Here is a 27204-nt window from a genome sequence, read left to right as displayed (position 1 = left end):
ACAACTAGGCAGGCAGTTTTCTTTCTAATCAAATTTAATTAAATTCAATTAAATAAAGAAAAAAAATAGAAACACTTTGTAGTTCAGATTTTACTTAACGGTGACAAGAAGAAATGAAGAAAATACAAAAATAAACGGGCAATTGCTGGAAATTGTTAACGTCAATAAAGAAGAAGAAAAAAAGAAAAACAACGTTTAACAAATTTCTAAAAATAACAAATGTCAAACAATAAACAAAAAAACTAAACAACACGGAACAAAAAGCCAACGAAACAGGACTACAACGCTTGGTTGCGGCACATAAACACAGTCACACTCACACACACGTTCTCAGCGGAATGGTGAAAAATATCAAATGTGAAAAATCGATTTTTGTATATGGTGTCCTTTACTATTTTCGGTTGATGGTAGAGCAGAGCCAACAAGAGTGTGGTGTGCACTGCCGCTTATTTGCCATTGACGTCTAAAACCTTAAAGAAGAAAAACAAAAGCAACAAAATAGAAAATAACAACAGAAATAAATATTAACACCAAACGCTCACGCATATTTTGTTCTCTTCCTTCCTTCCTGTGTTTTTTAACATTTCAACCCCAACCAATTCAGGAGGAGCTCAGGATAATAATAACTCCCTTAACGCCACGCCATAAGGACGAACACACCAAACAAGAAGTAGAAAGTTCAAACATTTTGACAGAAGCCTGCACTGCAACGTTGCCGTTCATAATAAAATGGAAATGTTGTTCAATGTTGTTGGTTTTGTTGCTGTTGCCAGTCGTCGCACATACGAGTAATATAGGCCAAAAGTTGATCAAAACTCAACATATAAAAATCGCGTTTTTAAAAACAAACTATTGGTAAACATTCACCTGACCCTTTTCCCCATTCGCTATGACAATCCGCAACTATCTGCGGTTAACCAATCCAAAGCAGCAGCCGATTGAACTCAGCTATAATGAAAGCAAAAAGTACATTCTCAAATATTATAAAATGAAGTGAACATTGAAATAGAAATATTTTCACGAAAATTTATAATTTACAAGGTTTTTTATTTTTGTACATTCTCCGTACAAGATAAGCTTATAAAAGTTCCAATTTGTTTTTGCAGCTTCACTCTTTAATAATGGTGGTGCGTCTCTTCCTTCATGCATATTTTTTATGAAAATTTTTAAGATACCTCAAATTTAAAAGTGAAGAAGTGCATGATGCGAACGTTTGCGGACCATAATTAGTTTTGGTGATTTATGCACTGAAATCTCCAACATTAGATCCAATCATAATATATTGCGCATATTTGCGCCATTCTGAAAAAATCTCATTTTATCAACTAAAACCATTGAAATATTTAAATATGGAAGTATTTAAGAAAAACATTTACAAAATAGAAATATGTTTTGGTTCCAGCGTTCGCCAAATCTACTTATTTTATTTGTACTCATGTGTATTAGAGCTCATAAAAATCGCCAAAGATAATTGTTTTTGCATCTTCACTATTAGTTTATTGTGATACATCCCGTCATTCATAGATATCTTTTATGATAACTCAAATTTCAATGGTGAAATACTACATGATGCGAACGTTTGCGGACCATAGTTACTTTTGATGTTTTGTGCAAGATTCTGCAGATTATGCTGGTTCAAAGATAATACGTTACGCATAGTTGTGCCAATCTGAAATAATCATATTTTTCCCCACTGCAATCATGAAAACCTTTAAATTTGTTTCTGCAGTTAAATTGCAAAAATGTATGTAAAACAATTTAAAAAAAAAAAAATACAAAAATATTTTGGGAACGTTTGCCAACACTAATTTTTGATCTGTCTTATAGCCGGGGCTCTTATTTATCAGACTAAATCAAAACTTTTGATAAATGTTTGCGCCATTCGGAAAAATCACTGGTTTTTTCTGAAGTAAAATTTAAATAATTTATGTAAAACAATTTTAAAAAAATTACAAAAATATTTTGGCAACGTTTGCCAACACTAATTTTTGATCTATCTTATAGACGGGGCTCTTATTTATCAGACTAAATCAAAACTTTTGATAAATGTTTGCGAAATTTGGAAAAATCACGGGTTTTTCTGAAGTAAAATATAGGTAAGACAACAAGTGCGCACTAGGGTTATAACTTTTTGCACTTTTTTGCAAATTTCAAAAATACCACCACATAGCCGTGTAGAAATAAGGTAGGTAGGTTTGTACCAATTTTCAGCTTGATCGGACCTATACTACGCTTTTAGTGCATTATTTACCTCATATCCGATGCTAATATATATGGGAGCTATATACAAATCTGGACCGATTTTCATTATTTTCTACAAAAATAGTCCTTGGACCAAAGATATGATTTGTGCAAAATATTATATCAATCGGATTATAAATGAGGTTTGTAGGAGTTTTAATCAACTTTTAACATACATTACTCCTATGTGCGTCGTCAAGTGAAAAACATTCATAAGTAACTCATCACCGTCATTATCATCAACAACAACATCAACATCACCAGAGGATATATACAGGCCGGAGACATCAACAACAACGAAGATTACGAGTTTTCCAAAAGCTACAATTCCTCCTGCAAAGATATTTCAAGCCAAAGACGCCACGCACTACATTTGCTGCCACCATCAACCACCACGTCAAAGCCACAGCAATATCCAGGTAATTATTTTCTTTCGCTTAAGTAAATCAGAGTTTCAACTTCCTACCTAGCCATGGAGGCTGGTAGGCAGTTGGTTGGATACATTAATAGGTTAGATGGTTGCTAGCTGGTATATGTATGTAGTTGGATGTTTGGTTAGGTGTTCGACTGTCTACCAACCTACCAGCCAGCCCATTTGTATTCATTAAACTAAAGGTGCTTGGGTGGCGTTTTGGCTTAGTTTTAAAGCTTTGCTAGCCTGACATGGCTAGGTAGGTTGTGGCTGGGTGACGTTAATGGTCTGTTTTTATCAATGTTTGCTCAAAATTAAAAGCAAACATAAAACGCAAATGCTGCGGCTGCGGCTGCTGCTGCAATATCACCTGCCTATCAAGCAACCAACCAACCTACAGATACTGCAATGATATGAATTATCACAATATTCGGAGCATAACTAATAGTTATTGACCCCGTTCACAAGTGTTTGACAACAACAACACCAAGTGACGTTTGCAAAATCAAATTGCAATTAGTGCCCCAAAGTTATTTCGGATTGATTTGTATCTTGAGAAACATTCAAAAGTCAACAGTTTTTTTTAATTAATACAAGTACAGGGGTGTCAGTTGGCTGTGCCGACAGAGATATAACCTCCGACCGTAACATAAAGGAGGTTACTATATTATAGAAGCCTTCTACGGAGGTCTTCTATTCTATAGAAGCCTCCTACGGAGGTCTTCTATTCTATAGAAGCCTCCTACGGAGGTCTTCTATTCTATAGAAGCCTCCTACGGAGGTCTTCTATTCTATAGAAGCCTCCTACGGAGGTCTTCTATTCTATAGAAGCCTCCTACGGAGGTCTTCTATTCTATAGAAGCCTCCTACGGAGGTCTTCTATTCTATAGAAGCCTCCTACGGAGGTCTTCTATTCTATAGAAGCCTCCTACGGAGGTCTTCTATTCTATAGAAGCCTCCTACGGAGGTCTTCTATTCTATAGAAGCCTCCTACGGAGGTCTTCTATTCTATAGAAGCCTCCTACGGAGGTCTTCTATTCTATAGAAGCCTCCTACGGAGGTCTTCTATTCTATAGAAGCCTCCTACGGAGGTCTTCTATTCTATAGAAGCCTCCTACGAATGGAAGACCTACGTAGAATAGAATACCTCCGTAAAAGGTTTAAATAGAATAGAAGACCTCCGTAGGAGGCTTTTATAGAATAGAAGACCTCCGTAGGAGGCTTTTATAGAATAGAAGACCTCCGTAGGAGGCTTTTATAGAATAGAAGACCTCCGTAGGAGGCTTTTATAGAATAGAAGACCTCCGTAGGAGGCTTCTATAGAATAGAAGACCTCCTTAGGAGGCTTCTATAGAATAGATGACCTCAGTAGGAGGCTTCTATAGAATAGAAGATCTCCGTAGGAGGCTTCTATAAAATAGAAGACCTCCGTAGGAGGCTTCTATAGAATAGATGACCTCCGTAGGAGGCGTCTATAGAATAGAAAGAGGCTTCTATAGAATAGAAGATCTCCGTAGGAGGCTTCTATAGAATAGAAGACCTCCGTAGGAGGCTTCTATAGAATAGAAGACCTCCGTAGGAGGCTTCTATAGAATAGAAGACCTCCATAGGAGGCTTCTATAGAATAGAAGACCTCCATAGGAGGCTTCTATAGAATAGAAGACCTCCATAGGAGGCTTCTATAGAATAGAAGACCTCCATAGGAGGCTTCTATAGAATAGAAGACCTCCATAGGAGGCTTCTATAGAATAGAAGACCTCCATAGGAGGCTTCTATAGAATAGAAGACCTCCATATGAGGCTTCTATAGAATAGAAGACCTCCATAGGAGGCTTCTATAGAATAGAAGACCTCTGTAGCAGGCTTCTATAAAATAGCAGACCTCCGTAGGAGGCTTCTATAAAATAGAAGACCTCCGTAGGAGGCTTCTATAGAATAGATGACCTCCGTAGGAGTCTTCTATAGAATAGAAGACCTCCATAGGAGGCTTCTATAGAATAGAAGACCTCCATAGGAGGCTTCTATAGAATAGAAGACCTCCATAGGAGGCTTCTATAGAATAGAAGACCTCCATAGGAGGCTTCTATAGAATAGAAGACCTCCATAGGAGGCTTCTATAGAATAGAAGACCTCCATAGGAGGCTTCTATAGAATAGAAGACCTCCATAGGAGGCTTCTATAGAATAGAAGACCTCCATAGGAGGCTTCTATAGAATAGAAGACCTCCATAGGAGGCTTCTATAGAATAGAAGACCTCCATAGGAGGCTTCTATAGAATAGAAGACCTCCATATGAGGCTTCTATAGAATAGAAGACCTCCATAGGAGGCTTCTATAGAATAGAAGACCTCTGTAGCAGGCTTCTATAAAATAGCAGACCTCCGTAGGAGGCTTCTATAAAATAGAAGACCTCCGTAGGAGGCTTCTATAGAATAGATGACCTCCGTAGGAGGCTTCTATAGAATAGATGACCTCCGTAGGAGTCTTCTATAGAATAGAAGACCTCCATAGGAGGCTTCTATAGAATAGATGACCTCAGTAGGAGGCTTCTATAGAATAGAAGACCTCCGTAGGAGGCGTCTATAGAATAGAAGACCTCCGTAGGAGGCGTCTATAGAATAGAAGACCTCCGTAGGAGGCGTCTATAGAATAGAAAGAGGCTTCTATAGAATAGAAGATCTCCGTAGGAGGCTTCTATAGAATAGAAGACCTCCATAGGAGGCTTCTATAGAATAGAAGACCTCTGTAGCAGGCTTCTATAAAATAGCAGACCTCCGTAGGAGGCTTCTATAAAATAGAAGACCTCCGTAGGAGGCTTCTATAGAATAGATGACCTCCGTAGGAGGCTTCTATAGAATAGATGACCTCCGTAGGAGTCTTCTATAGAATAGATGACCTCCGTAGGAGGCTTCTATAGAATAGATGACCTCAGTAGGAGGCTTCTGTAGAATAGAAGATCCCCGTAGGAGGCTTCTATAGAATAGAAGACCTCCGTAGGAGGCTTCTATAGAATAGAATATCTCCGTAGAAGGCCTCTATAGAATAGAAGACCTCCGTAGGAGGCTTCTATAGAATAGATGACCTCAGTAGGAGGCTTCTGTAGAATAGAAGATACCCGTAGGAGGCTTCTATAGAAGAGAAGACCTCCGTAGGAGGCTTCTATAGAATAGAAGATCTCCGTAGGAGGCTTCTATAGAATAGATGACCTCCGTAGGAGGCTTCTATAGAATAGATTACCTCAGTAGGAGGCTTCTGTAGAATAGAAGACCTCCGTAGGAGGCTTCTATAGAATAGCAGATCTCCGTAGGAGGCTTCTATAGAATAGAAGACCTCCGCAGGAGGCTTCTATAGAATAAAAGACCTCCGCAGGAGGCTTCTATAGAATAGAAGATTTCCATAGGAGGCTTCTATAGAATAGAAGACCTCCATAGGAGGCTTCTATAGAATAGAAGACCTCCGTAGCAGGCTTCTATAGAATAGATGACCTCAGTAGGAGGCTTCTATAGAATAGAAGATCTCCATAGGAGGCTTCTATAAAATAGAAGACCTCCGTAGGGAGCTTCTATAGAATAGATGACCTCCGTAGGAGGCGTCTATAGAATAGAAGATCTCCGTAGGAGGCTTCTATAGAATAGAAGATCTCCGTAGGAGGCTTCTATAGAATAGAAGACCTCCGTAGGAGGCGTCTATAGAATAGAAAGAGGCTTCTATAGAATAGAAGATCTCCGTAGGAGGCTTCTATAGAATAGAAGATCTCCGTAGGAGGCTTCTATAGAATAGAAGACCTCCATAGGAGGCTTCTATAGAATAGAAGACCTCCATATGAGGCTTCTATAGAATAGAAGACCTCCATATGAGGCTTCTATAGAATAGAAGACCTCCATAGGAGGCTTCTATAGAATAGAAGACCTCCGTAGCAGGCTTCTATAAAATAGCAGACCTCCGTAGGAGGCTTCTATAAAATAGAAGACCTCCGTAGGAGGCTTCTATAGAATAGATGACCTCCGTAGGAGGCTTCTATAGAATAGATGACCTCCGTAGGAGGCTTCTATAGAATAGATGACCTCAGTAGGAGGCTTCTGTAGAATATAAGACCTCCGTAGCAGGCTTCTATAAAATAGCAGACCTCCGTAGGAGGCTTCTATAAAATAGAAGACCTCCGTAGGAGGCTTCTATAGAATAGATGACCTCCGTAGGAGGCTTCTATAGAATAGAAGACCTCCGTAGGAGGCTTCTATAGAATAGAAAGAGGCTTCTATAGAATAGAAGATCTCCGTAGGAGGCTTCTATAGAATAGAAGATCTCCGTAGGAGGCTTCTACAGAATAGAAGATCTCCGTAGGAGGCTTCTATAGAATAGAAAGAGGCTTCTATAGAATAGATGACCTCAGTAGGAGGCTTCTGTAGAATAGAAGACCTCTGTAGGAGGCGTCTATAGAATAGAAGATCTCCGTAGGAGGCTTCTATAGAATAGAAGATCTCCGTAGGAGGCTTCCATAGAATAGAAAGAGGCTTCTATAAAAAAGAAGACCTCCGTAGGAGGCTTTTATAGAATAGAAGATCTCCGTAGGAGGCTTCTATAGAATAGAAGATCTCCGTAGGAGGCTTCTATTGAATAGAAGACCTCAGTAGGAGTCGTCTATAGAATAGAAGATCTCCGTAGGAGGCTTCTATAGAATAGAAGATCTCCGTAGGAGGCTTCTATAGAATAGAAGATCTCCGTAGGAGGCTTCTATAGAATAGAAAGAGGCTTCTATAGAATAGAAGATCTCCGTAGGAGGCTTCTATAGAATAGAAGACCTCCATAGGAGGCTTCTATAGAATAGAAGACCTCCATAGGAGGCTTCTATAGAATAGAAGACCTCCATAGGAGGCTTCTATAGAATAGAAGACCTCCATAGGAGGCTTCTATAGAATAGAAGACCTCCATAGGAGGCTTCTATAGAATAGAAGACCTCCGTAGCAGGCTTCTATAAAATAGCAGACCTCCGTAGGAGGCTTCTATAAAATATAGAATAGAAGACATCCGCAGGAGGCTTCTATAGAATAGAAGATCTCCGTAGGAGGCTTCTATAGAATAGAAGACCTCAGTAGGAGGCTTCTATAGAATGGAAGACCTCCGTAGGAGGCTTCTATAGAATAGAAGACCTCCGCAGGGGGCTTCTATAGAATAGTAGACCTCCATAGGAGGCTTCTATAGAATAGAAGACCTCCATAGGAGGCTTCTATAGAATAGAAGACCTCCATAGGAGGCTTCTATAGAATAGAAGACCTCCATAGGAGGCTTCTATAGAATAGAAGACCTCCATAGGAGGCTTCTATAGAATAGAAGACCTCCGTAGCAGGCTTCTATAAAATAGCAGACCTCCGTAGGAGGCTTCTATAAAATAGAAGACCTCCGTAGGAGGCTTCTATAGAATAGAAGACCTCCATAGGAGGCTTCTATAAAATAGCAGACCTCCGTAGGAGGCTTCTATAAAATAGAAGACCTCCGTAGGAGGCTTCTATAGAATAGAAGACATCCGTAGGAGGCTTCTATAGAATAGAAGACATCCGTAGGAGGCTTCTATAGAATAGCAGACCTCCGTAGGAGGCTTCTATAGAATAGAAGACCTCCGTAGAAGGATTCTATAGAAGAGAAGACCTCCATAGGAGGCTTCTATAGAATAGAAGACCTCCGTAGCAGGCTTCTATAAAATAGCAGACCTCCGTAGGAGGCTTCTATAGAATAGAAGACCTCCGTAGCAGGCTTCTATAAAATAGCAGACCTCCGTAGGAGGCTTCTATAAAATATAGAATAGAAGACATCCGCAGGAGGCTTCTATAGAATAGAAGATCTCCGTAGGAGGCTTCTATAGAATAGAAGACCTCAGTAGGAGGCTTCTATAGAATGGAAGACCTCCGTAGGAGGCTTCTATAGAATGGAAGACCTCCGCAGGGGGCTTCTATAGAATAGTAGACCTCCATAGGAGGCTTCTATAGAATAGAAGACCTCCATAGGAGGCTTCTATAGAATAGAAGACCTCCATAGGAGGCTTCTATAGAATAGAAGACCTCCATAGGAGGCTTCTATAAAATAGCAGACCTCCGTAGGAAGCTTCTATAAAATAGAAGACCTCCGTAGGAGGCTTCTATAGAATAGAAGACATCCGTAGGAGGCTTCTATAGAATAGCAGACCTCCGTAGGAGGCTTCTATAGAATAGAAGACCTCCGTAGAAGGATTCTATAGAAGAGAAGACCTCCGTAGAAGGATTCTATAGAAGAGAAGACCTCCGTAGAAGGATTCTATAGAAGAGAAGACCTCCGTAGAAGGATTCTATAGAAGAGAAGACCTCCGTAGAAGGATTCTATAGAAGAGAAGACCTCCCTAGGAGGATTCTATAGAAGAGAAGACCTCCGTAGGAGGCTTCTATGGAGAAGACCTCCGTGGGAGGCTTCTAAAGAATAGAAGACCTCCTTTAAATCTCCCTTTTTAGCAATTTTGACAATTATACCATCTTTCCACTAGCTTGGAAAGGTATCTTGTTACCAGTCTTCAGATATTAAAGGGAGAAGGATTTCAGCACCAAGATTTATATTGGCTTTGTATAATTTGGAGGCTGCTTTTCCATTAGGTTGTTGCTTAATGATAGCGGGGACTTCACTTAAGCTTGGTGTTGTTGCTCGTATCCTTGAATTTACATCATCGATATTCCAACTCGTACTAGGCTAATGTTGCGGGGCTCATGTTTTCTCTCGAGTGGATTTTCTCCAAGTATTCTATAGAATAGAAGATCTCCGTAGGAGGCTTCTGTAGAATAGAAGATCTCCGTAGGAGGCTTCTATAGAATAGAAGACCTCCATAGGAGGCTTCTATAGAATAGAAGACCTCCATAGGAGGCTTCTATAGAATAGAAGACCTCCATAGGAGGCTTCTATAGAATAGAAGACCTCCATAGGAGGCTTCTATAGAATAGAAGACCTCCATAGGAGGCTTCTATAGAATAGAAGACCTCCATAGGAGGCTTCTATAGAATAGAAGACCTCCGCAGCAGGCTTCTATAAAATAGCAGACCTCCGTAGGAGGCTTCTATAAAATATAGAATAGAAGACATCCGCAGGAGGCTTCTATAGAATAGAAGATTTCCGTAGGAGGCTTCTATAGAATAGAAGACCTCAGTAGGAGGCTTCTATAGAATGGAAGACCTCCGTAGGAGGCTTCTATAGAATAGAAGACCTCCGCAGGGGGCTTCTATAGAATAGTAGACCTCCATAGGAGGCTTCTATAGAATAGAAGACCTCCGTAGGAGGCTTCTATAGAATAGAAGATCTCCGTAGGAGGCTTCTATAGAATAGAAAGAGGCTTCTATAGAATAGATGACCTCAGTAGGAGGCTTCTGTAGAATAGAAGACCTCCGTAGGAGGCGTCTATAGAATAGAAGATCTCCGTAGGAGGCTTCTATAGAATAGAAGATCTCCGTAGGAGGCTTCTATTGAATAGAAGACCTCAGTAGGAGTCGTCTATAGAATAGAAGATCTCCGTAGGAGGCTTCTATAGAATAGAAGATCTCCGTAGGAGGCTTCTATAGAATAGAAGATCTCCGTAGGAGGCTTCTATAGAATAGAAGATCTCCGTAGGAGGCTTCTATAGAATAGAAGATCTCCGTAGGAGGCTTCTATAGAATAGAAAGAGGCTTCTATAGAATAGAAGATCTCCGTAGGAGGCTTCTATAGAATAGAAGATCTCCGTAGGAGGCTTCTGTAGAATAGAAGATCTCCGTATGAGGCTTCTATAGAATAGAAGACCTCCATAGGAGGCTTCTATAGAATAGAAGACCTCCATAGGAGGCTTCTATAGAATAGAAGACCTCCATAGGAGGCTTCTATAGAATAGAAGACCTCCGTAGCAGGCTTCTATAAAATAGCAGACCTCCGTAGGGGGCTTCTATAAAATATAGAATAGAAGACATCCGCAGGAGGCTTCTATAGAATAGAAGATCTCCGTAGGAGGCTTCTATAGAATAGAAGACCTCAGTAGGAGGCTTCTATAGAATGGAAGACCTCCGTAGGAGGCTTCTATAGAATAGAAGACCTCCGCAGGGGGCTTCTATAGAATAGTAGACCTCCATAGGAGGCTTCTATAGAATAGAAGACCTCCATAGGAGGCTTCTATAGAATAGAAGACCTCCATAGGAGGCTTCTACAGAATAGAAGACCTCCGTAGCAGGCTTCTATAAAATAGCAGACCTCCGTAGGAGGCTTCTATAAAATAGAAGACCTCCGTAGGAGGCTTCTATAGAATAGAAGACATCCGTAGGAGGCTTCTATAGAATAGCAGACCTCCGTAGGAGGCTTCTATAGAATAGAAGACCTCCGTAGAAGGATTCTATAGAAGAGAAGACCTCCGTAGAAGGATTCTATAGAAGAGAAGACCTCCGTAGAAGGATTCTATAGAAGAGAAGACCTCCGTAGAAGGATTCTATAGAAGAGAAGACCTCCGTAGAAGGATTCTATAGAAGAGAAGACCTCCGTAGGAGGATTCTATAGAAGAGAAGACCTCCGTAGGAGGCTTCTATGGAGAAGACCTCCGTGGGAGGCTTCTATAGAATAGAAGACCTCCATAGGAGGCTTCTATAGAATAGAAGACCTCCATAGGAGGCTTCTATAGAATAGAAGACCTCCATAGGAGGCTTCTATAGAATAGAAGACCTCCATAGGAGGCTTCTATAGAATAGAAGACCTCCATAGGAGGCTTCTATAGAATAGAAGACCTCCGTAGCAGGCTTCTATAGAATAGAAGATCTCCGTAGGAGGCTTCTATAGAATAGAAAGAGGCTTCTATAGAATAGAAGATCTCCGTAGGAGGCTTCTATAGAATAGAAGACCTCCGTAGCAGGCTTCTATAAAATAGCAGACCTCCGTAGGAGGCTTCTATAAAATATAGAATAGAAGACATCCGCAGGAGGCTTCTATACAATAGAAGATCTCCGTAGGAGGCTTCTATAGAATAGAAGACCTCAGTAGGAGGCTTCTATAGAATGGGAGACCTCCGTAGGAGGTTTCTATAGAATAGAAGACCTCCGCGGGGGGCTTCTATAGAATAGAATATCTCCGTAGGAGGCTTCTACAGAATAGAAGACCTCCGTAGGAGGCTTCTATAGAATAGAATATCTCCGTAGGAGGCTTCTACAGAATAGAAGATCTCCGTAGGAGGCTTCTACAGAATAGAAGATCTCCGTAGGAGGCTTCTACAGAATAGAAGATCTCCGTAGGAGGCTTCTATAGAATAGAAAGAGGCTTCTATAGAATAGATGACCTCAGTAGGAGGCTTCTGTAGAATAGAAGACCTCCGTAGGAGGCGTCTATAGAATAGAAGATCTCCGTAGGAGGCTTCTATAGAACAGAAGATCTCCGTAGGAGGCTTCCATAGAATAGAAGATCTCCGTAGGAGGCTTCTATAGAATAGAAAGAGGCTTCTATAGAATAGAAGATCTCCGTAGGAGGCTTCTATAGAATAGAAGATCTCCGTAGGAGGCTTCTGTAGAATAGAAGATCTCCGTAGGAGGCTTCTATAGAATAGAAGACCTCCATAGGAGGCTTCTATAGAATAGAAGACCTCCATAGGAGGCTTCTATAGAATAGAAGACCTCCATAGGAGGCTTCTATAGAATAGAAGACCTCCATAGGAGGCTTCTATAGAATAGAAGACCTCCATAGGAGGCTTCTATAGAATAGAAGACCTCCATAGGAGGCTTCTATAGAATAGAAGACCTCCATAGGAGGCTTCTATAGAATAGAAGACCTCCGTAGCAGGCTTCTATAAAATAGCAGACCTCCGTAGGAGGCTTCTATAAAATATAGAATAGAAGATCTCCGTAGGAGGCTTCTATAGAATAGAAGACCTCAGTAGGAGGCTTCTATAGAATGGAAGACCTCCGTAGGAGGCTTCTATAGAATAGAAGACCTCCGCAGGGGGCTTCTATAGAATAGTAGACCTCCATAGGAGGCTTCTATAGAATAGAAGACCTCCATAGGAGGCTTCTATAGAATAGAAGACCTCCATAGGAGGCTTCTATAGAATAGAAGACCTCCATAGGAGGCTTCTATAGAATAGAAGACCTCCGTAGCAGGCTTCTATAGAATAGAAGACCTCCGTAGCAGGCTTCTATAAAATAGCAGACCTCCGTAGGAGGCTTCTATAGAATAGAAGACCTCCGTAGAAGGATTCTATAGAAGAGAAGACCTCCGTAGAAGGATTCTATAGAAGAGAAGACCTCCGTAGAAGGATTCTATAGAAGAGAAGACCTCCGTAGAAGGATTCTATAGAAGAGAAGACCTCCGTAGAAGGATTCTATAGAAGAGAAGACCTGCGTAGGAGGATTCTGTAGAAGAGAAGACCTCCGTAGGGGGCTTCTATAAAATATAGAATAAAAGACATCCGCAGGAGGCTTCTATAGAATAGAAGATCTCCGTAGGAGGCTTCTATAGAATAGAAGACCTCAGTAGGAGGCTTCTATAGAATGGAAGACCTCCGTAGGAGGCTTCTATAGAATAGAAGACCTCCGCAGGGGGCTTCTATAGAATAGTAGACCTCCATAGGAGGCTTCTATAGAATAGAAGACCTCCATAGGAGGCTTCTATAGAATAGAAGACCTCCATAGGAGGCTTCTATAGAATAGAAGACCTCCGTAGCAGGCTTCTATAAAATAGCAGACCTCCGTAGGAGGCTTCTATAAAATAGAAGACCTCCGTAGGAGGCTTCTATAGAATAGAAGACATCCGTAGGAGGCTTCTATAGAATAGCAGACCTCCGTAGGAGGCTTCTATAGAATAGAAGACCTCCGTAGAAGGATTCTATAGAAGAGAAGACCTCCGTAGAAGGATTCTATAGAAGAGAAGACCTCCGTAGAAGGATTCTATAGAAGAGAAGACCTCCGTAGAAGGATTCTATAGAAGAGAAGACCTCCGTAGAAGGATTCTATAGAAGAGAAGACCTCCGTAGGAGGATTCTATAGAAGAGAAGACCTCTATGGAGAAGACCTCCGTGGGAGGCTTCTATAGAATAGAAGACCTCCATAGGAGGCTTCTATAGAATAGAAGACCTCCATAGGAGGCTTCTATAGAATAGAAGACCTCCATAGGAGGCTTCTATAGAATAGAAGACCTCCGTAGCAGGCTTCTATAGAATAGAAGATCTCCGTAGGAGGCTTCTATAGAATAGAAAGAGGCTTCTATAGAATAGAAGATCTCCGTAGGAGGCTTCTATAGAATAGAAGATCTCCGTAGGAGGCTTCTATAGAATAGAAGACCTCCGTAGCAGGCTTCTATAAAATAGCAGACCTCCGTAGGATGCTTCTATAAAATATAGAATAGAAGACATCCGCAGGAGGCTTCTATAGAATAGAAGATCTCCGTAGGAGGCTTCTATAGAATAGAAAGGGGCTTCTATAGAATAGATGACCTCAGTAGGAGGCTTCTGTAGAATAGAAGACCTCCGTAGGAGGCTTCTACAGAATAGAAGATCTCCGTAGGAGGCTTCTATAGAATAGAAAGAGGCTTCTATAGAATAGATGACCTCAGTAGGAGGCTTCTGTAGAATAGAAGACCTCCGTAGGAGGCGTCTATAGAATAGAAGATCTCCGTAGGAGGCTTCTATAGAATAGAAGATCTCCGTAGGAGGCTTCCATAGAATAGAAGATCTCCGTAGGAGGCTTCTATAGAATAGAAGATCTCCGTAGGAGGCTTCTGTAGAATAGAAGATCTCCGTAGGAGGCTTCTATAGAATAGAAGACCTCCATAGGAGGCTTCTATAGAATAGAAGACCTCCATAGGAGGCTTCTATAGAATAGAAGACCTCCATAGGAGGCTTCTATAGAATAGAAGACCTCCATAGGAGGCTTCTATAGAATAGAAGACCTCCGTAGCAGGCTTCTATAAAATAGCAGACCTCCGTAGGAGGCTTCTATAAAATATAGAATAGAAGATCTCCGTAGGAGGCTTCTATAGAATAGAAGACCTCAGTAGGAGGCTTCTATAGAATGGAAGACCTCCGTAGGAGGCTTCTATAGAATAGAAGACCTCCGCAGGGGGCTTCTATAGAATAGTAGACCTCCATAGGAGGCTTCTATAGAATAGAAGACCTCCATAGGAGGCTTCTATAGAATAGAAGACCTCCATAGGAGGCTTCTATAGAATAGAAGACCTCCATAGGAGGCTTCTATAGAATAGAAGACCTCCATAGGAGGCTTCTATAGAATAGAAGACCTCCGTAGCAGGCTTCTATAGAATAGAAGACCTCCGTAGCAGGCTTCTATAAAATAGCAGACCTCCGTAGGAGGCTTCTATAGAATAGAAGACCTCCGTAGAAGGATTCTATAGAAGAGAAGACCTCCGTAGAAGGATTCTATAGAAGAGAAGACCTCCGTAGAAGGATTCTATAGAAGAGAAGACCTCCGTAGAAGGATTCTATAGAAGAGAAGACCTCCGTAGAAGGATTCTATAGAAGAGAAGACCTCCGTAGGAGGATTCTGTAGAAGAGAAGACCTCCGTAGGAGGCTTCTATGGAGAAGACCTCCGTGGGAGGCTTCTATAGAATAGAAGACCTCCTTTAAATCTCCCTTTTTAGCAATTTTGACAATTATACCATCTTTCCACTAGCTTGGAAAGGTATCTTGTTACCAGTCTTCAGATATTAAAGGGAGAAGGATTTCAGCACCAAGATTTATATTGGCTTTGTATAATTTGGAGGCTGCTTTTCCATTAGGTTGTTGCTTAATGATAGCGGGGACTTCACTTAAGCTTGGTGTTGTTGCTCGTATCCTTGAATTTACATCATCGATATTCCAACTCGTACTAGGCTAATGTTGCGGGGCTCATGTTTTCTCTCGAGTGGATTTTCTCCAAGTATGTATTATACAATACAACATAAATGTTTTTAAGTATTTATTTCAAAAGGTTCCGGTTAGATCTTTATATTCAGTTTGGTTTTTTGAGCATGTGGGTTAGGTCGTTTTGGCGCTAAACGCCTCATAGGCTTCTTTAACTCGCTCATTGTCTTACAATTTAATCAGTGTAATCAGAGACTCACGATCTCGGCAAGTCTCTGCTCTTTGTATGTACAAATTTGGCACGCTTATTTTCCCACAAACATTTCCATCATTCATATTGCCATTGCCTCCGTCTTACACCTTTAACAAAGCTTTAATAAATGTCCCTCCTGCGCTCACAATGGTATTAACCACAAGCGGTTTCTTTTGAAATGTTGTTTTTAATGCCGAACAATTAGCAACGATAATATGACGACGCTTCTTTATTTCAAAATATTTTCAAAAGAAATTTCCACTTTTGTTGTTTTGTTAAACAAAACAGCAAATGTAAACAAATAAACAAACGGACAGACAGATAAACAGTCAAATCCAAGAAACAACTGGAAACTGGAAATGCTATCAAGTGGCAGTGTGAAAAGATAATAAAAAGCATAAATAAATTTAGATTATTTCAATTGCCCGGTAGGTAGGAGGAATACCCCCGATGATGGGAATCATAATAAAAATAATAATAAGAAGAATAAAAATAAGAAAATTACATTGTGATTGGTATGTAACTGTGTGTAAAGTGTATAACAAAAAAATATACAACAAAAAAGAAGAGTACCACAAAAGATGGCAATAAACATTTTAAAGAAATATGTTTGAATTTCTGCTCCTTAAAATAAGATTATTATTAAATAGGCTTCAAAGAAAACCCTGACAAACATCTACGAGTGTATCCTCTGTAGCGAAAAGGCCAAAAAGGATTAATATGTGATAAGCTGTCATGCAAAGATGTTCGCTTGATTGCATAAATTCAAGAAAAGTTCAAAGAAAATGAAGAAACAGCGAAATTGTTTTCCCATGGGATTTTATGGCCACAAAGAAAAGCAAAGGCAGATTATTTTTTATTGATGTTGTTTTAATCGAAATAATAGAAAATAGTTGAAACGATTTTTTTTTTGCAAAAAGTAGAATATTTGTTCAGTATTAAGAGGTAATGGCCCAAAAGCTCCAAAAATTCTTGCAGGCACCAACTAAACTGGTTGATACGTAAGATAATCCTCGAAAGGAGAAACCGATTTGGTTCAAACGTACATCGTTTTATTCCTTACAGCCTTGAATTGTTTTTATACCCTCATCCTTTAGGCTAAAAGGGTATATAAACTTTGATACGGCCAAAAATATGTCTCAACGAGTTTAGACCCCAAGTATGTTTGGACGAAATTCGTTTCAGACAATTTGGAGTCGATTTAGCGATGTCCGTCAGTCTGTTTGGCTGACAGGAGCGTACGATAACTCTCGAACTGATCAACCGATTCTGTCCAATATTTGGCTTTCGTTATATTTTGCCCAAACTTAGTTTAAGTTCCGTCCGTCTGCCTGGCTGACTGGTGCGCAATATAACTCTCGAAGGGATCAACCGGTTCGAACCAAATGTTGGGTATCGTAATATTTTGTCCAGATTTAATTTATGTTTGAAAATGGGCCTTGTCGGTCTACTCCTTCGGATACCTCCCCCACAAAAGTTCAAAATCTGTCTGTAAAATGGTGTGAACGATAAATTTCGAAGATAGCAATCGATTTCGTCCAAACTTTGCACATCGTATTATTCCTTTCAAATATAGATTGGGTTCGAATATGGACTATATTGGTCCACTCTTTCGGGTACCTCCCACACAAAATTCGGATAAAGTGAAGTTTAAGAGCTCCTCTCGGATCGTCTTGAAATGTTTTCAGCATGTTGTCCATGCGGTTCCCTTTACAACGGTAGAATTTTTTTCTTGCGCAAATCCATACCTCCTGAGATATTGGCAAAATGTTCCAAGAAATCCTGACGGCAACACCCAAAATGGCAAATCCGCAAGATAATTCTTGCAGGGAGTTTCTGACTGATGCAGACTTTGCACATTATATTATTTCATCCAGTCATGTATCAGGTTGGAATATGGACTATATTGGTCCACTCCTTCGGGTACCTCCCACACAAAATTCGGATAAAGTGAAGTTTCAGAGCTCCTCCCGGATCGTCTTGAAATGTTTTCAGCAGGTTGTCCATGCGGCTTCCTTTTGGACCCGCTCTCGAATCGCTTTGATTTTTGTTGTAGGAACTTGTATTCACTGCCCCCTAAACGACGGTTTAAGTTTCATCAGGGGCAAGTCCATACTTCATGAGAAAATAGCATGAAAGGTACAAAAAACCCTATGACACCGTGTGTAGTGGCTGGAGCGCAAGATAACTCTCGAACGGATCTTCCGATTCGGTCCAACATGTGGCCTTCGTAATATTTTATGCAAACTTAGTTTAACCCCCAGTTTTTGTAACTTATTTTTGTTCGTTCGTCTATATTCGTAATAATTTAGGCATTCATAGCTCAGCCCCCAGATGACATCCACATCTAATTTTTCGTATACCCGTTCCATATATCATTAAGGATTCCTCATTTAAAAATCAGCGCTCTACATTTGCGCTAAAGCGAGTAAATCGATCTACAAAATTTGACAATTCGTGTGAGAAGAATAAAAATTTTTACAAAAACTGGGGGTTAGTTCGAAGAAAAGCCATATCGGTCCTGAGAGAATATTTACAACAACAATGTTAAAACAAAATAAAAAAGCAGAATGGAAATGGAAAATATTTTTCAGTTTTAATGTTTGATTTTTTGACTTTCGCGCCGCTAGATCAGTAGTTTCGATCAGTGTGCAGCGGATCTATGACAGTTAAACATAGGATACATGGCGGCAGCTTTCGCACAGCAGTGGTCCAAATAACACTGACAACTGGACAATTGACTTAGGCTTTGGGAAAATAGCAACCCGTTGAATGCTGATTATGTCAGTTGGTGGCGGTTTTGTATAACTGCGGCTCGAGGGATACTAACGACATAGCGGTTGGGGACGGCTTCCGCACAATGGCGCCTCGATAAATACTGATGATAGGGCGGCTTTAGCACAGCAACGTTCCGATAAATTCTGTAATTTTCTTTACAGCCGAAAGCACGTTCTTGAACCCCACTCGACTAAAAAGATGACACGACCATGTTTTTCGACAGTGACCCAATGAACGCCTATATCTTAGCTCCAAGCCAAAGGCACGTTCTACAAACCAACCTGAACCATAAAACAACTCAACCAGCTTTGTCAGTGGCTGTCGGTTATCTGGCTGACGTTGTGCCTAAGAGTCAAGGGCAATCTTGCATAAGTACTATATCCCGAGACAACACAACCAGGGCTGGATTCTTTTTCTATGAAAATTTGAAAGGAAAAATATTGCCTTTCTAATTTTTTTCATTTGACAGTTTTCTCCTTTATAAAAGTTTTCATTTCATATTTTCATAGAAACAGAATTGAGCCCCAGCTTAACTTAACGCCAACCCAAACTACTTTTTGCACAAGTCAATCGCACGTTTTACACGCCCACTTGACAGAAACAACACTAGTCTACTTCAACTTTTACCCAAGCGCACGTTTTTCATTTTCAGACAACTGCTACAATTATTTGCACAACACCTTTCTGATGTCAGTTGACACGATGTTTTTAGTACGTCGACAAAGTCTTTAAGTACTTCAGTTGGTACGAGTTCAGTGAACGTATTACACGTCCATACCATCAATTCGTTTTTATCGCCGTTAAGTTCCAAATTCATTTTAGCCTATTCTCTTTCGATTTTCATAAAGGTATCAGTTATTTCTTTTACTGGCATACCCTTGCTGGCATTTTTTTTCTTAACTTATAAGCGAAATGAACTTTGCGCGAATGTAAAATAAAGACATGATCGGAATATTTTCAACATACAAATAAGGCTGTCGAGTGTTGTTTTATATTTGACTTTTGACATACATATATCTCGATAAAAATCTCATGGGTCTTCTTCAGGATTTGGCACAAGGTAAATATCTGGTCAATGGTAGATTTGCCAAGTCCAAATCCGCAAAATTATTAAATTGATTTAGTCTCCGAAATCTTACAGTATACTTGTATTGTACTGGTAAAAATTTGACCCCCGGCCTTACTATTCTTGGACCTATTACGTAGGTCCATATTTTGGTATAGCCCCCATATAACGGTACCTCCCGATTTTCGGTATTTTGAGGATTTTAGCTAAAATTTTTCACCGAACTCCCTGAATTTCACGTGTGGGGTTCCCAGTGGTCACAAAATATCTCCACTAAAAAACCGTCAACATAGTTCCATGTTTTGGTATAGCCCCATATAACGGTACCTCCCGATTTTCGGTATTTTTAGAATTTTAGCTACAATTTTTGACTGAACTACCTGTAAATTGACAGTTGAGGTTCCTAGTAATCACAATACATCTCCACATTAAACTGTCAACATAGGTCCATGTTTTGGTATAGCCCCATATAACGGTGCCTCCCCATTGTCGGTACTTTTGACCGAACTATCTGTAATTCGAAAAACTGTCCACATAAGTCCATGTTTTGGTATAGCCCCATATAACGGTATCTCCCGATTTTCGGTTTTTGGATCTTAGCTAAAAGATTTGACCCAAGTATCTGCAATTCGACATTTGAGTTTCCCAGTGGTCACAAAACTTCTCCACCAAAAACATAGGTCCATACTTTAATTTAGCCCCATATAAGGTTCCCGACTGATTAAATACATTTTTCATTATTTGTTACCTTATATGGGTATAAGTGGTCACAAAATATCTCCGCCTAAAATTGTGGAAAGAAAATAATTATTCCGTTTTACTTCAGAATATTTTATGGTGGAGGGTATAAAAAGTTCGGTCCGGTGGAACTTAACACTTTTTTGCTTGTTTTCTTTTATTTCGCTCTCTGCTGGTTTTTGAACACACGAACTTCTGATTTATAGCCAACACACACTACACACTAGGCGAGTCGTACGTAAGGGTTGTTTAAACACATACATGTACATCAACATTTCTTCGTAATTTTGTTAATAAAAAACTCCCATGCCGACGGTGAGCTTTGAACACACAACCCTCCGATTTGTAGTCAGACACACAAGCTTTGCGCCACCGAACTCATTACATACTAACTACTTAGTAATGAGTAAAGTAAGTGGTTATGTGTAAGCCATAATATATGTACAGCCTGGTAGAGTACTTATTACTCGGTAATGCATGCAGTAATGACATGTGCCTACCAACTTTTTGCTGGGTAATTCCATCTGGACCTGGTGATTTATATGGTTTCAATGTGTTAGTACCACTTTATGTAGATGGGCATTCAGTTGAGTATTGCCGCTGTCTGTGAGAACGGTGAACCCCTGTTGCGAGTAGTAGGTTTCGAAACCGAGATCTGTCTACGTGCCGTCTGATTTCCTTATACTCCGATTGGATTTGGGGACCTTTAAAAGCATTTTTCAAAACCTAGCTGCTTCGTTTATTAGCCGACACCTAGTAATCTAGTATTTTCTGGGTTGGATTTTTTGCCAGCGTATTTCAGTTTAATATTAAAGAAGAGTGGTTTTCAGGTTATCTGCAGATCTATATACTCCTCAATTGCTTCTATACCTTCAGTAGTTAATTGTTCAGAGTTTTTTATTCTGTGTACCTGTTCCAATTAGTTTTCTCTTTCGCTGCAAACTGTCGGTCTACTTTTACCTTCGCATAAACAATAATTGTTCCTTAGGCCAGTCTCGATTAGCAACCAATGACTGTCACTGATTTTCCTATCGGCGTCATCTTTGTCAATGATTGTCACTCGAAGGTCGTCCTCGAGCATTATTGGGGCTGATCTGTCATAAGGTGTTTTGCGTCCTTGTTCATGAGCCTTGGAGGTTGCTTATGCTGTTTGCGTTCGCAGTACTGAGTTTTCGATGGATTGATTGTCTACTAAACCAGTATCTTCTTGAACGAAAGCTGCGAATGAAAACGTTTTATAGTCTGGTGTTGTTGGAACAATTTTCTCAGCTTCCTTACCGCTTTACGGGTTCTGTCCCTCAACAGTACTCATACCTTTCGGAATCATTTCAGGTCTGGGAGCAGACCCCTAACAATTTTTTGCTAAAATGGTACTCAGAATAACTCTCGAACGGATCAACCTATCTGCCCGAAAATTTGGATCTCGTAATATTTCTTCCAGACATAGATCAGAAACCATCTCTACCAAAAACTGTCAACATAGGTCCATGATTTGGTATGGCCCCCATATAACGGTACGTCCCGATTTTCGGTATTTTCTGGATTTGAACTACATTTTTTGACCAAACTACCTGCAATTGAACATTTTAGATTCCCAGTGGTCACAAAATTTTCTCACTAAAAATTTTTCACACATTTCCACTTTTCGGTATCGGCCCCGTACCTCCCGAATTTTGGTATTTTGTTGTAATTTGACATTTGAAGCTCCTATTGGTCACAACACTTATTCATCGAAAGTTGTCGTTATAGATCCATGTTTAGGTATAGGCTACGGAACCTTCCGATTTTCGGTATTTTGAGGCTTTTGACAATATTTTTTATAGAACTACACGGTGCTCTTGAAGCAACTTCAAATGGAAGGTGCTTATACCTGGGAAGTTTTTGCAGATTCTGAAACTACAATGTTCATAGAGAAGAAAAATCAAAAAACAAAAACAATCGCCGGAGCCCTTTTTAAATTAATCGCGATTCAAGTTAACATGTTTAGGGTTTTTTTAGGTTTTCACGATTTTGCTTAAAAACCGCAAGTCATTTCGAAATGTTGTACCTATGAAAATTCTCTACATGATTGACCTTTATGATAACTTCGTAGGTTTAACCGTTATTGAGATATAGTAGTTCAAATCGGGACAATGCATTGACTGTATCGCCTCCTTATAAACAATGTCATGACTGCAATTTCCCAACTTAAACTTATATGACTCAAAAATGGTACAACCTAGGAAAAAATTACGAAAGCCAATCATGTAGAGAATTTTCATAGCTAAAAATTCTCTCTAGTCCCATTTCGATAAGACTTACCGTTTTCAAGCAAATGGTGAAACAAAAAAGGTCAAAATTTGACCTGAACATCTATATATGTATCTCAAAAATGGTAAAACCTAGGAACAAATCATAACGGTTAATCCTCTAGAGAATTTTCACAGCTACAACATTTTCTTTAGCCCCATTTCGATAGGACTTGCGGTTTTCAAGCAAAATCGCGAAAACCTAACATGAACCTAAAAATCGCTCCAGCGATTTTTTCCTGCTTTTGGATTTTTCTCACCTATGAACATTACATACATATGTTCCCAACATCCCCGAAGGGACAAGGGAGACTTCTCTCATATCAATGAGTGCACGCCGATCATATTGGCTCAATGATATGGGACCTACTTTTTATCGCCGAGTCCGAACGGCGTGTCTTACGACACCACTTGCAGAGAAGTTTTTCATGGCTGAAATACTCAGGAAATGTCGCCAGCATTACTGAGGGGGAATTTTGCCACCGTTGTAAATTTGATGTGGCTTGGCCTGGGATTCGAACCGCAGACCATTTCAGTGCAAGGCGGACGTACTAACCATTGCACCACGGTGGCGCCCCCACCTATGAACATTGCTGTTTCAAAATCCGCAAAAACTTCCCAGGTGTAAGCGGTTTTCACTTAAAGTTAGTTAAGGCGCACCATGTATGACAATGTTTTATAAGAGGCGATACAGTCAATGCATTGTCTTAATTTTAACTTACATGTGTCAATAACGCTAAAACCTACGAAATTATCATAAAGGTCAATCTTGTACAAAATTTTCATAGCTACAAAATTTTCTTTAGTCCTATTTCGATATTCTCTTGCGGTTTCCAAGCAAAACCGTGAAACCTAAAAACCCCTAAAACTGTCAACTTGAATCGCGATTAATTTAAAAAGCGTGGCCATTTTTTTATTTTTTTTTTTTTTTTTGTTTTTGATTTCTCTCATCTATGAACATTGTATTTACAGAATCCGCAAAAACTTCCCAGGTGTAACCACCTTCCATTTAAAGTTGCTTCAAGAGCACCGTGTGCGATAAATAAAATCAGATTTTATGGAAATGCATTACATTTAATGTGAATTGTTGTATTTAAACATTTATAACAAATTTGAGATTTAATTTGTTGTTGTTTGTTTTTAGCTCTTTCATTCATAGAAAAACAAATATTGTTTTTATCATTGATCGCCGTTGACTACAAAGAAGAACAAACAATATGTTTTTTGTGCTATCTTTGTGTCTGTACTTTTTTTTCTATTTTGTTTTTTCTTTTTTTTTTGTGGAGCAATGTCAGATTTACCCGCCAGAAAACAGCAGACATGTGTGCAAAAAGCGAAAAAATGAACAACAAAAAAACAATTTTAATGCAAATTCAAATATAAATAATTCGCAGAAATACATTAAATGCTACCTACGCCCCTAAAAAAACAGAATCTCGCGCCACTACATAAAGCCAACAAAACACAACTGTTACATTGTTAAATTGCTGACTTCTCCTCTATGCTAAAAATCAGTAAATTTTGGAATAGCAAAAAGTGTCAGCGAAAAATATTTTCCAAAGAAATTGGTTGTGTTTTTTTCTTCGTGGAAATTGGTTGACAATTTATTACACCTGGCCACTTAGGTCAGTGTTGTAGTAATTAGGTTTATTGTCGTTATGGGTTAACAGGGTTATTATTTGTTGTCTCTATTTTGGGGCAGTTCCATTACAAACACCTGTCCCACCCATTCGGAGCAAATCATAAACGACTTCTTGTCATCGAGAGACAACAACGCAATTTGCGTAGAACATTACGCACAAATGCTAATTAGAGGTTCTGTTTTAATGGCCACCAGTTATTTTAGTTGTTGCCAACGCTAACAACAACAATAACTAGACCAGAACAGAACAGACAACCTAGACATTTTGGAGATTGAAAAATAGCGTGAGAATGTAATTATAATTGTCCTTGTTTTTAGATGGTGTTTTTAATTGGTAATAATAAGGTAGAGAGCGGACATTATTGTTAACGGAGGTTATTGATATAGCACTACAACTACTTTTACGTTCAGACATACATACAAATTTACATATTTATATGGAGAATAAAATTATATCATTGGAACAAAAAAAAACACTAAAATTTTAGTAGGAGATGTGTATGAAGGATTGACCCTAAATTTTGGGACATTTCGAGACCAATATCTAAGATGGTATTAGCTTCTTCCCCTATAAAAAATCGAATATTGTAGTCGCGATCACAAGGACCAAGCGTTATTAAATTTCAATTTAATTAAAGATCAACAGTGTTGTGGGGGAGGTACCTGAATGAGTGAAACAACACAATTCATCTTGGCACTCGAACTAATTTTGGGAGTCATTCCGTTCGATAGCGATCATGCCAACCAGGCATTTTAGTTGGTCACCGTAGGATTGTTTAGAGCTTTTGGGTCATAATGTCCAGAAGCATGGTTATGGCCACCAAATGTTCTTGTTGTATCGCAGCTCCACAAGGGCTACCTTCAATTATAATTTCATAATAATCCTCGAACAGCACTCGAACTGCACTTCAGCGAAAAGTTTAAACTTTTGTGAGGAGGGTACCACCCTCGAACTTGATTGACGTTTGAGAGAAATATTTCGATGTCCAAATGTTAGACCAATAAAGCCTGTTAGCTGGTCTAAAGGTTTGTTTTAGTGCATTCGAGCCATGTGTCAGGAAGCAAGGATATACGAGGAGTACTAAAAAACCTTCTAGCCTAGGCAACTCGCAGTGTCGCCAGGTGTCATTTAACATTTTTTGGAAAGTTTGACAGTTTTTAGCCCTGGCGTACTCAGGTCAGTTTGACATATGACCATTAGGGTTATGACTTTTTGACATTTTTTCTCAAAAATGATTTCCTGTAGCAGGGATGAATGAACTTTTGCCTAATAATCACTACGCTATCGTTTATTCCATTGAAATATAAAAAAAGTTCACGCACAAATCGATTTTAAAAATATAATGTTTTGAAAAAATGTATGAAATGAAAAAAAAAAAAAATTTTTTTTCAAAAATTATTTTTTGTTGCTCGAGTGAATAAATATAAGCCTACTAATAACTATAATAATGTTTATTTCATTCAAATATTGAAAAAGGTCATGCACAAACAACTTTGAAAGAATTTTAAATTTTTTATTTTTGGTTAAAAATTTATATCTTTAATTAAAAGCGTTTACGAAATTTTTACGATTCTCAGAATTGAAGAAAATTAAATAAATGATATGTCAGTTCAATTGTTTCAATTATTTTCAATTGTATATCTGCTTACAGTGACTTCAAAAAATTTTCCATAATTTTGATAAATTCAAATTTTAAAATCATTTTGTGCGTGAGGTTTTTTCACCGAATCACCTTATAATTATGATTATATGTAATCTTATGGCAAAACTTATCACGCTATGATAAAGGGATATGAGGTTGTAAAAAAGTCATAACCCTAATGTGGGCTATATGAAGGCTAGGACCTATACCGACAAATTTAGAGGGGAAAGTTGAACACCCCCAACGAAGACTAAATACCAAATTTTAGCAATTTCGATGGATTATTGTGGCCATAACCTTCAAAATATCGAAAATCGGAAGGTACCGTTCTATAGAAGGGATATGTAGGCGTGGATCTATACCTACAAATTTCAGGTGGAAAGTTTTGTACCCCCGACGAAGACTGACTTTCTTACTTAGCTGGCCCATTACAGAACATTTGTTCCATAGACCGAACTAAAAAAGATCTCCAATTCTCTCTGTTTAGTGCTTCGCTTTGTCATCTCTTCATCCACTTGTTTGCGCCATCTATTCTTTGGCCTGCCAATTCTGCGTGCACCGCCATGTGGCTCGCATTTATACGCCTTTCATTCTTATGATATGGCCTAGCCAACGCAATCGTTGCATCTCGATACGTTTAACTATATTCATGTCTTTGTATACCTCGTGGTTCATACGACGTGGATCTTCACCGTCAACGCAAATCGGCCCGTAGATCTTTCGAAGAAATTTTCTCTCAAACACGCCAAGCACTACCTTATCGGAACCATACATCAGCACGGGTAGTATCAGTGTTTTGTAAAGCGTTATTTTTGTTTGACGAGTTGTGGTTTTGTTTTTAAAGTGCTTACTTAAGCCAAAGTACCATCTATTGGCCAATACAATTCTTCTTCCTTGCCGAGGTATACGAAGCCTTTTACTACCTCAACATTATAGGAACCAACTTCAACAGTTGGTTCGATCTCAATGGACGCATCGCGCGTCGAAACCATCAGCTTGGTCTTCTCACCGTTTACCGCCAGACCCACTTTAGCAGATTCTCCTTCGACCATCATAAAGGTATCGGTTAATTATTTTACTGATCGTCCAATGATGTCTTTATCATCAGCATAAGCAAGTAACATGTGGCTATTGGTGTAGATTGTGCCACTTCTTTTGACGTTTGCCTCTCGTATAACCTTTTCCAGCAGGATGTTAAAGAGATCACACGAAAGGCTGTCTCCTTGTCTGAAACCTCTTTTGGTACCAAACTCTTCGGAGAGGTTCTTTCCTACTTTAACTGAGGACCTCGTGTCATTTTGCAAAGACGGATGATCTTTGCGGGGATACCCAATTCAGA

General features: G+C 39.4%; 1 protein-coding gene across 29 annotated transcripts in view; it reads left to right on the top strand.

The window, feature by feature from the left end:
• Mgat2 (alpha-1,6-mannosyl-glycoprotein 2-beta-N-acetylglucosaminyltransferase) overlaps positions 1-27204 on the top strand; it is a 138022-nt gene that overhangs the window by 15421 nt on the left and 95397 nt on the right. For 5 of the 29 annotated variants that reach the window (XM_073961819.1, XM_073961801.1, XM_073961808.1 and 2 more), the window contains exons 2-3: positions 605-670; positions 2506-2660. The exons of 4 other annotated variants lie outside the window; for them this stretch is intronic. The gene's annotated coding sequence lies outside the window, so the exon portion shown is untranslated. Of the gene's footprint in view, positions 1-411; positions 967-2004; positions 2097-2326; positions 2661-27204 lie in introns of those variants that run through there. 20 more of the 29 variants (XM_073961824.1, XM_073961820.1, XM_073961804.1 and 17 more) reach the window with 13 other exon arrangements.

The sequence above is a fragment of the Musca autumnalis genome, unplaced genomic scaffold (genome assembly GCF_047663935.1).
Source record: "Musca autumnalis isolate F117 unplaced genomic scaffold, ASM4766393v1 scaffold_1, whole genome shotgun sequence".
NCBI lineage: Eukaryota > Metazoa > Arthropoda > Insecta > Diptera > Muscidae > Musca > Musca autumnalis.
This window is presented reverse-complemented; position numbering and strand designations above follow the sequence as displayed.